General features: G+C 37.2%; 1 protein-coding gene across 1 annotated transcript in view; it reads left to right on the forward strand.

Moving 5' to 3' along the window:
- The window catches only part of Cntn4 (contactin 4), a 1,122,320-nt gene that overhangs the window by 544,741 nt on the left and 563,887 nt on the right, over positions 1 to 13,692 (forward strand). The window lies entirely within an intron of this gene.

Raw genomic sequence — 13,692 nt, forward strand, 5'->3', positions numbered from 1 at the left:
AATTTCAAGCCAGGTGGGGCTGTAAAGAGACCCTGTCTCAAAAACACCAAAAGAAAAAGGAGGAGGAGGAGGAGGGGGAGGGGGAGGGGGAGGAGGAGGAGGAAGAGGAGGAAGAGGAGGAGGAGGAGGGAGTTGTTGTTCCAACATACTGTTTATTGCTTTTTCTCTTTTTCCTGGGAGATTTGAGAGTAGTACTGGACATGTTTAATTGAAGAGTTGACACACTGAAAGTCCACTTGTGTTTGAAATTGTTTCCTGGATTGGAAGAATGTGCATCTTTCAGCATCTTTTTAAATGTCTCTGATTGGTGTAGCTTCTTGTTTGTGGTCAATAAGTCCAAGAGAGACACCTGAATATATTTGCATTTTTACAACATGAAGCAAATGTGACTTGGGGTTCCCATCCCTTCGACAGTCACATTCATTCAAATATTACTGAGTACGTTGTAATGCACCAGCCAGTACTGGAACCTGGGGATATAATCCTGAGTAAACACACACAGCTACTGTGCTCTGGAGAGCTGCATTAGCTGGTATAGCCGACTGTTTACAAGTGATATAAAAATCAAGGGTTGCAATGTTGGCGTTAACATCTGCGGGATCACTCACTCCATGGGAAGAACTGTGTTACATACTGTTAAATACGCGTGTTTTACCTTACCTCATTGTGTTCTCCCACGACCCCAAGAAGGTAAGTATTCACTCTGCCTTTCTATTCTAATAATTGGTAATATTGCAACCCAATTGAGGAGTTAAGAAAACCAGAGAAAGTCACAGTACTTGGGAGATCTAAGACTAATCCAAGCAGGCAGCAGTTTTGATCAACATACTGCTCATTCTCTAAGCTGTCTTGTCAGTTTGTTCAGTTAATAATTGAAATTCATTATTGAAATTTTGCTTTTTTTATATTTTTTTTAGAATGAGACTGTCATTCACATATATTTTACTTTATTCTTTATTAGTTTGTTTCTTGTCTTATTTTTTGTATTTCATTTATCATTTTTTCAATACATTTCTTTCAGATTCCAATTTTATTTCCCTCAGTTGACTGCACAAGACAACCAATCTTCCACGACTACTGACATTTTGGACTTTCTTTTAGTGTTATTATTCATCACCCTTGTGTGTTCAGAGCCTAAATTCTGCCTCATCTCCATAGTCTATCCACGACTGTACACATCAGCTATGTTCTCTAATACCTGACTCTCTAAGGAGCTCAACTGATACCCTCTAGCTTTAGTGCCTCATAATGACCCTCTATAGATATTCTTTATGTGAGTGAATAGGTTTCTTAGGTTTTACCAACAGCAATGTTTGCTTAGCCCAGTGTTCTTGGGTAGATATTAGGAAATTAATTAAAGGGTAGAAAATAAGAAAGTCACTAATGTCTTCAGCTGTGTTTGGAAAAACTTGCAGGTCTAACCCAACAATGCATATTTGTTAGACCTTGCAGCTGTTTGCATAGAATTAGTGCATTGACTACTTCATTGAGCCTTTTCTGCGGAGCTTTTTACATGTATTAATATTCCTGCACTATACGCCTCTTTCAATGTAGATAAAGTCTAACATTAATTAATGTTTTTTCTTACTATTTGTCTTTATTTCATTAATTTCCATAATACTTGACACTCTGAATATAAGCAGATTTCTTCAACTGCTCATTTTCTGCTCTCCTGTATCGTCATATTTTCCCTATACTTCTTTAGCCTTAAATTTCAAAGTGAGTTTGGCAGTGAACAGTAGGCATGCTTTTTATGTTTACTGCAATTATGAAATCTCAAATATCCCATTTCCTGGTAATTTTCCTCAAATAAGTTAAAGGATCTGTGTGTGTGTGTGTATTTGTGTGTATAAATTTATAAACAGGCCAATTCTATAAGAGATGAATCATAAGATCTGTTAATTATTCAAGGGATTTGCTAAGTAATTTTGTTACAATGGGAATATTTTCTTTCAGCAAATACTAGACTCACACTCTAGTGATTATTCAAACTACACACACACATACACACACACACACACACACACACACACAAAGACTGGTGACAGTTATCAAAACCTGAGTCACAAAGTAGTTGACTTTATTCCTGTACTCCTAAAGTAATTAAAATCTAGAATGTCAATACTCAACCCCCTGGAAGAGCATGGAAACTTGTAGAATAAGTATCACACAATAGGGATTGGTAGTGACTGTGGAAAACTGTCAAAAACATATTCCAATAATTTAACCATCTGTTCCCATTTCCATTTGTTTGTGTCTGGCCCCACAGTGCTTTGACATTTTGTAAATAATCTCATATTTTTAGTATCACAATGTCAGTCAATTGATTCAGATAATTTTTTAAGCATAAAAGATCTATCTATACAGAGTAAATTCAAATTGGTCTATGGGCTTAATGCAAGGTCTGCCCCATACTTTCTAATTATTCTCCCCCAACATCTGATTTTCCTGTTTTACAGAAATGATGATGGCAAATACACTTAGGTTTTAGGGCCTCTGTATTAACTTTCTTTACTCTAAAAAAAAATTGTTCTCACCTTTAATGTCCCTAAGATTTCCCTTTAACCTTGTTACTTATAATTATTTTATACATTGAATATTCTGTCTGCATATATGTAAATGCGCCACATGCATGTAATGACACCAGAAGTCAGAAGAGGCTGTCAGATCCCATGGAACTGGAGCTAGGGATGGTTTGTCAGCCACCATGTCGGTGCTGGGAACTGAACTTGGACCCTCTGCAAGAGCAGCCAATGCTTGTAAACACTGAATATCTTTTCAGCCCCTACTCTAACCTTTAGATCTCTCCTACAATACCATGTTATGATGATATGAGAAGTCAACAGAAGTAAATTAAAATTGTAATATTCCTTTCTGTTGGCATCTTCTTCATTTGCTTAAGTTTTCCAAAGATTTCTTCTCATTATTTGAAGACTGCTATGTAACTGGCTTGTGATTATATAGGCTGTTGTTAGCTGTATTGGAGCAAGCATTTTTCCTTTTATTTTACAGTTATAACCCTAGCATCTTCATGTCTGGCACATAGGGAGGCTAATGAGCAAATATGTATTGAATGAATGTCAGTAACAGGTAATAAATTAATGGCTTCATTACTGGCAAGTCACATGAAACAGAAACAGAAGGGGAGGGAGAGAGGGAGGGGGGAGAGAGGGAGGAGAGAGGGAGGGAGGGTGGGCGAACACACCAGAGCACTGATCTCCAATTCCACATTCTACTGTGGACATGGGATGTTATACTAGTATCACCTCGAAGAATCATCACACATGAGTCTAACTCATGCATGTATCTTAAAGTTGTATTTAAATATCTATCAGGTTAAAAATCTTGGTGTGCCTTGAACTCTGAATTAGACGTTTTTGGGACAACCACCTCTTACCCATTTTGATTTCAATTACAGCTGGGGTGGTGGAATTGTCCTGTATTTCTCTGCCTGAAGCCTTTCTCACATATCAAAAGCACGGAGAACTATGAGACACCAATCCTGTCCTTGGAGATAGTTCTCAGCCCATAGAGCATGACAGTCAGCAGATAAATGAGCCAGTCTCCTGCTATTTGGAGTCAAGTCTTATGCAGTCTTTCTTGCACTACCTTAGGGATCCCAAACAGGATGAACCTCAAATGCCCACCAAAGCAACTTTTCCTGGTTCTTGGGTTTGCCTTCCAAATACACTAATTGCTTGAAAGTTCTTACATCACACTCTGCTTTTGAGAGATTGCAAGCCATTAACATGCACAAAAAAATCAATAGAAAAGAGATACTTAGTGCTGGTCTTATCAGTAATTAGGAAGACATCAGGCAAGAAACACAGCTTGGTTCGATGATAGAAGCACTGACTGTGGATGTTTCTCTACATATTCATAAGCATGCATGTACTTACATAAATTCATACACACATAACAATACAGAATTGGGTCTAAAAACATTATCTAGGTCCTGCAACTGGATGAATTCATTCTTTCTACTATGAATTAGTTTGCTTATTTGCCAGATGTTAGGAAAGTTGTTTTGCCTCTCAGATTTGGTTTATACCTCTGTGCAATGAGGGGGGTAGAATAGAACAGATGGTCTCTAAAGTCCCTCTTTCGACTCTAAAGAATTTATAATTCTACCCATACTCGTGGTTTGAGATGCAGATATTTTGTTGATAGGGTTAGAGCTAAGTCTGGCATTTTATTCAACTAATATGAAATTTCACACAGGTCGTATGCTTTACCATGTGTTCCTGATTCTGTTCACATTGGCAGAGTTTGAAAGAAAGAATAAAATGCCTGGGCCATATGTTCTTATGCATCAAGAGGAGTGGCATCCTTTAAAACCCCTCTGTGAATGAGTAAAAAAAAAATGTATGCTTGATGCATTCTCAGATAATCTTGTTTTCAGGGAGACTGAATTTATTTTCTGTGATGCAGTTTACCAACTTCATCAATTATCTGTTTTTAAGAAAGATCTCTTACTGGTAGATTTGTTGATTTGATTTCTCTCTCTTTCTCTCTCTCTCTATCTCTCTCTCTTTCTTTCTCTCTCTCTCTCTCTCTAACACACACACACACACATACACATACACACACATACACAAATTTATGCTGTTGTTTCAGCTGTATCTGTGGTTAAGCAGTGGAGGAAAGATCCTGTATAATTCATAGGAAATTATTCTTAGGTTGGTGAGTGTTCATAAATGTGGAGCAAAGAGGATCCCTGTGTAGAATAGTATATTACAGGAATGGAGCTTGAATAGATGATAGTGAAAATTCCAGAGGCCAGTTCATGTGATCAGACAGACAGAAAGAATGCTCAGTAGTCTCTTAGACAGTTAATCCCTAAGCTGGAAGTAGGTTGTGTATGGTGTGGGCTTACTCTGGGGCCTGAAAGTAGAAATACTCAATTGGAGCTCCCAGCATTTGGTGATAGAATCTGATGAGCACATTTTATCCACAAAATGTTACAGCAAACCACAGAACCACAAAATATCCAGAAACCCCCTTCTTTCTCAATAGAGTCCCTATATCCTCCCCAAGATGATAGAGTAATCGGTAGTTTTAAGACTTGATCTCATAGTGCAACCAGGTATAATATTTCAGATTCTAAGACTTTCATATTTTCCCAGAATAGATAGAAAGAAACTATCAAATAATTCCAGTTCTATACAGATATTAAAACTACTATTGCTTCTGTTCTTGCAGAAGTAACATATTTAATTAAGATCAAAAGAGAGGGGAGTGAATGCCCGTTTTCATTTAGTTACTGCAAAGCAGAGTCCTGAGGTGACCTCATATCTTATTGTTTCTCTTTCTAAGAAGCTGGCTTCCCAGTGCATTTACAGTCATATTGAATGAATCCAAAGCCTGCATTTCTGGTTTCCTCTGTGCTTTCTCATAACTATGGCTATGAAATGAAGCCCAAGCAGTAGAAAGATTCAGTCAAGACGACTAATGAGCATGCTAAGAAAACAATGACTCCATTGATAAAAATTCAGGAAAAGAATGGAGCAAGTATGCCCAGAATATAGCAAGCACAAAACTTCTTTTCAATATTTTTTATATTTAAATGATTTCACAATGGAAAAATATTAATCAGTAGTAAAGATATTAAGGTAAATAGAGAGGCTTGTATTGATTTTTAAACCCCATAGGCAGGAATGTACAGTAGCAAGCAGGCAAACAAAAAGTTATTAGAAATATTCAATTTAAAACCATTCCTAGAGCAAAGTCATTAATGACTTCATTAAATATATTCAGCTAGACTAGACATCTTAACTATAAATAACAGAAGGGATTGCTGACAATGTCTGGGATGTATCTTATGTAGTAAGGGTGATAGAACACTGGTGAATGAAATGGGTTACTAACAGTGAAAGAAAAGAGCCAAGCGAGGGTCTAAACATGGTCTTCCATTAATATCAGGTCATTGATAATTCTTGAAGAAATGTGGGATCAATGATGCTGTTTCAAACCTCGAAGATGCAAGGACAGGAGTAGCATGGCATCTAGTCTCATACTAACACACTCCTCCTGGAAACTTAGCAGAGTGACAGTTAAGAACATATATAATGACATATGTAGTCTCCTTTTTCTTAGCTATGTGATCAAGGGACACTGTCCCTAAGTTATGGGTTATTATTTTCTCATCTGTAAAGTCAGCAAAATAACTGTCTGTTAGGGCTCTTTATGTTTGGTACAGTGTCTGATACTTAGAAAATACCAGTGTGTGCTTATTATTTATTGTTTCATCAAACATATGTTTAATGACCTGCCAGGGCTGATCTCTAAGACTGTGCCCAGGTTCAAAGTTTAAAATAGTTCTTATCATGGGAAGGATGATGATCATAATGATGATTATGATGATGATGGTGGTGGTGGTGGTGGTAGTGGTGGTGGTGGTGGTGGCACCACTTCCTCCACGTATCAGTTTCTTGGAACATTAGTTTCTGGTCCTTCTTCAGGGGTAGAAGTTTGTATACCAGGATTTATAGCACATCTGTTTCTGCATATTTTTGCAATGTGACCTCCTTTGCACAATGGAGATATAATAAATACACACGAATAGTAAATACTTAAATTGTGTAAATACTTAAATTAAGTAAATACTTATATAGTAAATACTTAAATACTTTAAGTATTTAATAGTAAATACTTAAATTAAGTATTAATAGTAAATACTTAAATAGTAAATACTTAAATAGTAAATACTTAAATTTTATTTAAATAGCAAATATTTAAATTAAATACTTTGTGTGTGTGTGTGTGTGTGTGTGTGTGTGTTGTAAGTGTGGCACACTCAAGAAAGGATCTGCCTTTGTACAAAGACTGTGCATTGGTTACTATAAATATCCTCATCATAAGTGACAGTAGTTGCTGCTGTAACAAACAAGTGAGCATCATACATTTTGATGTAGGTGAAGGAACATTTATAGACTCCATGTTTTGGCAAAAAGGCATGTTGGACAAATACCAACTGGAGACAACCATCTAGGTCCTGGCACTACAGAAGAGCTAGTGATCTTTCTATGATGGGCTCCCAGGAATTAATTAGGTTTCAAGAGGATAGAAATTCCATCAAAATTATTAAAATCTAAAATGATGCAAGATTTTTTAATGAATTTTATATTTAAACACATAAAGGAGTGCATGGAAGCCTACAGTGTGGCTGGGATGGAGTTGCTGGTGCTGGAGTATGGACCCCTTCTGTACCAGATACTTCTGTTTTTTCTCCCAAATTACCCTTGGTAATTTTAGCCTAATATTTTATCAGTGTGAAGAAATGTTAAGTGAGGATATGACTCTACCATACCCCAATATTTCCTTAAAATTGTGCAGCACTTATCAATCTATAAAGTTTGCTAAGCAATCTGTTTGAGAGAACAATTAAGAAGCAGAGGCAACTTCCACACTAGCGGCATTAGTACAATTATCCTGGGCATTTACGTACCCCATTCTCAAGTACATCATCCCATTTACTCTCCCATTTACCCTCTGAGAAATATATAGTCCTCATTCTGTAAATGAGGGTTATATGCTTATACTACAAAATCCAGTATTTGGACAAGTCCAAGGAACATTAGAACTTGAATTTGCTTAGATTCAAAACCTGGTCTTCCAACTGTTACACTAAAGTGCCTATTGAAGTACACTGCCTGTCCTTATCAAGCTTATCATTTTATGAAGTACTGTGAACCACAAGTTCTCAAAAAGTACTGTTTAGACCACCACCAGCATCACCTGGTAACTCTGACAAATGGAGATTCTTGGGTTCTAGTCCATACCTATAAAGTGGGCTCTCCTGTTGGTGGTGGTTGGTTTTACTGCGTGAGTGGGTTCTTTATGGTAGAGTCCCATAACAAAACAAAACATCCCAGAATGAACTCAGACTCCTTGCTGTATAGTTATTTTGTCTCAAACTTAAAATTGTCCCACCTCAACCTCCCATGTATGGGGATTACAGAACGAGAATTTCTATAGGTGAGATTGTGTTTCTCAGAAGCCCTCCAGGGCCCCAAAAGTCGACAACTACCCTGTCTTCTTGACAGACAAGGCAAGAAGTACCAACATCTCACTTTTAAATATAAGAAAAAGAGTAGTAAATAGCCTGTTCAAGGTTATATGAAAGTGTCCAAGGCAAAACTGGAGCCTAAGCATTTGGATTCATAATCTAATGGGTTACGTTTTCTCTTAGCAAGAGGAAAAGTCAAGCTAGGCTTTTGGACCACTTTCTTGAATACTTGATAATATAAAAAGAAGGGATGTTTATGATAAAGGGTGCCCTCAGTGTTTATATATGTTAGTCTTTCTGACAAGCCTCATTCAGTACCTGTGACTCACTTGTAGGTATATTGCCCTGTGATGAATATCAATTTTATGATGAAATAAATGAAGATACAGTATTCCTTAATTTTAAATGGAAATAGAAATGTGTGGTAGAATATTTATAGAAAACCATCCCTTAAGCATACAAATAGACTACAATTTCCCATATTTTAGTAAATAACAGTATATTATTAGCTATGAATTCTATATTTAAAGAGATTTTAAAAAATACATTTTCATAGTTTACAAAGCTCCCTAGTGGATTGCCAGATTGTTCTATGTTTCTCAGCATCATCAACTTACTTTCCCTTAAGGGAGATGGTTATTTTGCTTTGGAAATAATTGACCCTAAGAGAGAGGGCTCACCTCTTCCAATGAAAATTAAGATTTAGTTCAAACATGTTCATTTCTCAGGCAGTTTGGACCATGTCACAGAAGTCCTCTTTGAAGACTTTTAAATTGGGTTTTTACATGGTTCAGAATGCTCCTGAGCATGTGAAATGTGGTCATCACACTGATTCACCGAAATGTAGTTCGGTAGTTCAGGGAACTGCTACCACCTGTGTAACCTGAAACAACAGAAATGTATCATTACCCATTCCTGTGGCTAGATAGTTGAAATCAAGATGTCTACCTGTTAAGAATTTTTCTGGTATATGAACAGATATCATCAGATTCATCCTAGATAGGGTACCAACAGTGAACCACAGAAATGATCCTACCCAAGTCTGGCTTATTGAACCAATAGATATAGAGAGGGTCCTTACAGGAACATGGGTGATTTAATGACTTAAAGGCAGCTACATCTCTGAAAAGCTCACTCCAGTATGGGTGACATTTCATAAAACCTTGATCCTTGGAGGCCTCTTCCCAATTTGGAGGCAGGTCCGCCAAAGAGAGTCCCTTCTCACTGAGCAATTTTCTTTTATAATATTGGTGAAATTGTGCATGTTGTAACTGTCTAAGCTTTCTCGGGTTTCTAAGTTCCCTGAGTTTCTTAAGACTTATGAGCCTCCCTGCTTCCTCCAGGAAGGCATATTGCAATTCAGAGGAAATTGTGAAACACCACTAACCATATTCCTTCTGAGACTAGATAGAATCCTATCCTGCCCTTTGTGAATTCTGGCTATGGTAGCATCCTCACTGTTGTGTGACTTAAGGATATATCCCAGGAAGTCTAGCTTCATCTTCACATCCCCCTCCTCTGTGTCCTCCACTCTGCCTTAGGATGTTGAGTGCAGAATATCTTGTTAGTAATTCTTATATGATTATGCATTGAAAGGGATATTTTTGTTTACAGGAAATGATAGTTTGTCTTTTCCCTTAAACTTTTTTCTTTAATAGGGACCTAAAAATATGGTCAGTAATATGCACGCTTCATGTTGTATTTCTAATGAACAATGCGGACTTAGAAGATAATGACTTTGAAACAGAGATACAGAGATTGAAGAGATGGCTCAGTGGCTAAGGGCACTTACTGCTGTCCCAGAGGACCCCAGTTCAGTTCCCAGTACCCATATCAGGCAGCTCACAACTTCCTATAACTCTAACTCCAAGGGATTCTATGCTGTCTTCTGGTTTCTGCAGGTACCTGCACATAACTAGTCTATACTCACATAGACACAGACACACAAACACAAGTTAAAAAAATAAATCTTTTTTTAAAAATTAAGAAAAAGACATACATGTCCTATAGAGTATTGTATGTGTATGTGCGTGCGTGTGTGTGTTCTTTATCTCATCCCATAAGACACCTTCATAAAGTAAAGAATGTCTGTCTTTTGTATAGAAAAAACAGTGATACAGTAAAGATTGGGATTTTTTTAAAGGCCTTTCCCAAAGAACATGCAAATAGCACTGAAAAACTAAAAACAATCTGTACACCAGTGTTCAGAGCAATATCATTAATAAATGCCATAAAGTGGGAACAACTCAGATATTCACTTGATAAAATAATAAGCAAGGTGCAGTAGGGCCATACAATGAAATATTAGTTAGCTATAAAAATTAATGGAATGTGATACATGTGACAAATTAGATGAACCTTGAAAACACTATGGGTACAAAGTCATACCCAAAATCCATACATTATATTACTACATTTATCTGAATATGTTGACATGTAAATCAAGACAGAAAGCAGGTTTGTGATTATTCGTCATGGGACAGTACAGGAAATGGCTGATACTGTTCACTTGGCTTCCTCTAAGGCTGATACTCTAGGAGACAGTAGTGATAGTTTCACAACTTCATGAATATAATCAAACAATTAACTGTATATTTTTAAAAGTTGAAGTGTATGATGTGTGTATTACATATTAATAAGAATAAATTTGAGGGGAAAAGGCAAATGTATTGCTCTTTACTGAGAAATTCTCTACTGTCATGGTCAACTTCTTTCATATGCACTAAGGAGAATTACAAAGTCTTGGACCTATCCAAGCTCTCTTACTTTACATTTTACTGGTTTGTGCAAAGCCCAACAGATAATCAGTGACATAACCAGAATGCAAGTTTCCAACACTCCAGTCCAGTGTCTCTTCAAGAAACTTCCCAGTTGGGTGTCTTCTCTTCTTTTATCTTCATTTCATATCCAAGTACAGCTTCTTTAATGAAAGTCAAGAAAGGAAGCACACATCTCCCTAATAGCAAATTCTCTGAAGTTATTTCTCCTGAGGTTCCATATTGAACTTTTTCCTGAGAACAAGAGCAGAGAGACTTCCTCAAGGGGAATATGGGAATGTGTGGTTGATTGGACAAATGGAGAGCAAGCATAAACCTTACATACTGCCCATCATTTCTTCTGTAGTATGCATGGCATCTTTTCCTAACCCACCTGACTATTCTGGACATGTTGTAGCTAAAATTAAAATCCATATTGATTTTGTAATTAAACATTCCCCTGTTTCAGAATTATGACTCAGACCAATACTTTAAAATATTTTTAAAGATTTCTTTACTTATCTTCATTTTATGTATATGAGTACTTAGCCTGCATGTATGTGTGCACACCACCTACATGGAATTCCCAGAGAGTACAGAGGAAAGTGTCAGATCCCCTAGAACTGGAGTTACAGAAGACTGTGAGCCAACATGTGGGTGCTGGGAACAAAACTGGGATCCTCTCCAAGAGCAGCCAGTGCTCTTAACTGTTGGGCCATTTTTCTAGAGCCCATCAAACATTTAAAAAATATTTTATTGAGTTTTTGTGCATTTCATATAATAGATATTAATCAAATTCAGATCCCCTTCCCTTCACCGGACCTCATGTATTCTGCCATACATATTAAATCCTATCCAGTCAAACATTTGTACCTAGATGTCCTTTGGTGCAAATTCATCCACTTACTCCCTTGAAGAACATCTACTTTCCCTCATCAGCAGTAATCAGTTGCCAATAGTTCCTTGGCTAGGGTTGGGGCTGCTGCCTATTTCCCTTGTTCTATGCTGGGTTTTTATCTGATTGAGTCGACATGGGTCTTGTGCATGCTGTCACCATTGTTTCAAGTTCATATGAGCAATTCCTAGTGACCCAAAACCTTCTGCTTCCTTATGTTCATGCACCAACCCTGGCTCTTACAGTCTTTCTGCCCCCTTTTCTGCAATGGTTGCTGAGCCCTGAGTAGTTGATGTTCAGTAGAGGAGTCCTATATAGGAACATTCACTCTGCTGTCTCTTAGTCTCTTAAACTTGGCCAGTTGTGGTCTTCTGTATGCATCACACTTTGTTGTATGAGGAAGCTTCCCTGGTGACAGTTGAGAGATGTATTAGTATTCTCTCTACCCTCTGTCCTTGTTCTGCTATGTTCCATGAGCTAGGTATAGAGGTATCACTGTAGATCTGTCGCTTAGGACTGGGCATCTCTTAGACATGTATTTTCTGTGTGTGATCAGTTGTAGAACTCTATAGTAGCCTCCATCTGTTGCAAAAAGAAGCTTCTGTGATATGTAGCGTGGGGTATATTTACCTGTAAACATAAGGATTCATATTTAGCATACAGTAAGAAATTAGTCTAGATATAACAGAGTTAGGGTTTACTCTAGGATCTATGACCTCTCCAACCCTGTCTATTTGACTGTATTTACAGTGCCACCCATGAGTTCCCTCCTGTAGAGAGGGCTTTAAGCCCAATTAGATAGCTGTTGATTATCTCCAAGATAAAAGTGCCATTCCTGCACAATAGAGATAGTTTGCTGTATTGGTCATTGTTGTGTTTATTAGGCTTTGCAGCTGGGTTGGACCATTGATTGATTTTTCTCCCTTAGCAGCTTGCAGAATATCCTCTAGAGCTATAAGAGCTAGTCTTCAGGGAGAAGGCTTCCAGGTCAGTTCCAGCTCCATTATTCCAAGTCCTATGTCTGAAACATGTCCTGTCTTCAGCAATAGGGTCTTACTTTCAAGTTCTTGGAGGTAATCAAGGACTGTGGCCATAACCTGTGTTATTTTTGGAGTCTCTTGGACTACTCTTACCAAAAACTCAAAGGTTTCTTTTCTGGCTCTGTGCTCCTTGTTAACCTTCAGGTATACATACACATTCTTGTTCAGATATTGTATGTGTATTTTCAGGGGATTCTTGAGTTAATACATTTCTCTCTGGGGTTTTATGCCATCAAACTTTTTTAAGACACAAAGGGAAGTCAATTTCATGGAGAAAGAGCCTCAGAAGAAAGAACAATATCAGATACTTCGAAAAGTTATGAATGCCACCACACATATGTTGCTTGTAATACTTAATGTAAAATGCAATGCTGAAATTAAGTTCCTGATTTCAGCTACTCCACTTCCATATATGTACCATAGAGTAATGAACATGACTGAAGATGCTTTGCTCTTGATGTAGAAAAAAATGTCAAGCAAATCAAGGTAAACATGAAATAGAAGAAAGCCTATTCTACCTCAGTCTGAAGCATTTTGAAGATCTGGCCAATGGTTGACATAGCAACCAAAAATGTTGCTTCAGCATCTTGAGATTCACAGATTGTCAAAGTTTTGTGTTCATATAGTCCAACTCTCTGTGGGAAGCTGAAAAATCTGCAAAACAAAAAGATTTATTCATTTTTCCCAGTTCACAGAGCTAACTGCTTTCAGAGCTAGGATCTAATATTAGGAATGCCCGAGTGACTTTTATCAAATTAGCAATAATTTTTCATTTTTAAGAGTTCATAATTTCTTTCCTGTTACTTCATAATGTGCCTAAACCTTATTTACATAAATGGACAGGACTTCATTATTTTAAGCGTATTTTAGCCCAAAGTATTGTTTGCCTTTATAAGCTACTCGCTCACAAAATAGTCTTAGGAAACTTGGCTAAGAATGCCCTATCAATTTTAATGCAGTATCAAGTCATATTTGAGGAATGGGTTGCTCTCT

Source organism: Nannospalax galili, unplaced genomic scaffold (genome assembly GCF_000622305.1).
Source record: "Nannospalax galili isolate Female #2095 unplaced genomic scaffold, S.galili_v1.0 scaffold846, whole genome shotgun sequence".
Lineage (NCBI taxonomy): Eukaryota > Metazoa > Chordata > Mammalia > Rodentia > Spalacidae > Nannospalax > Nannospalax galili.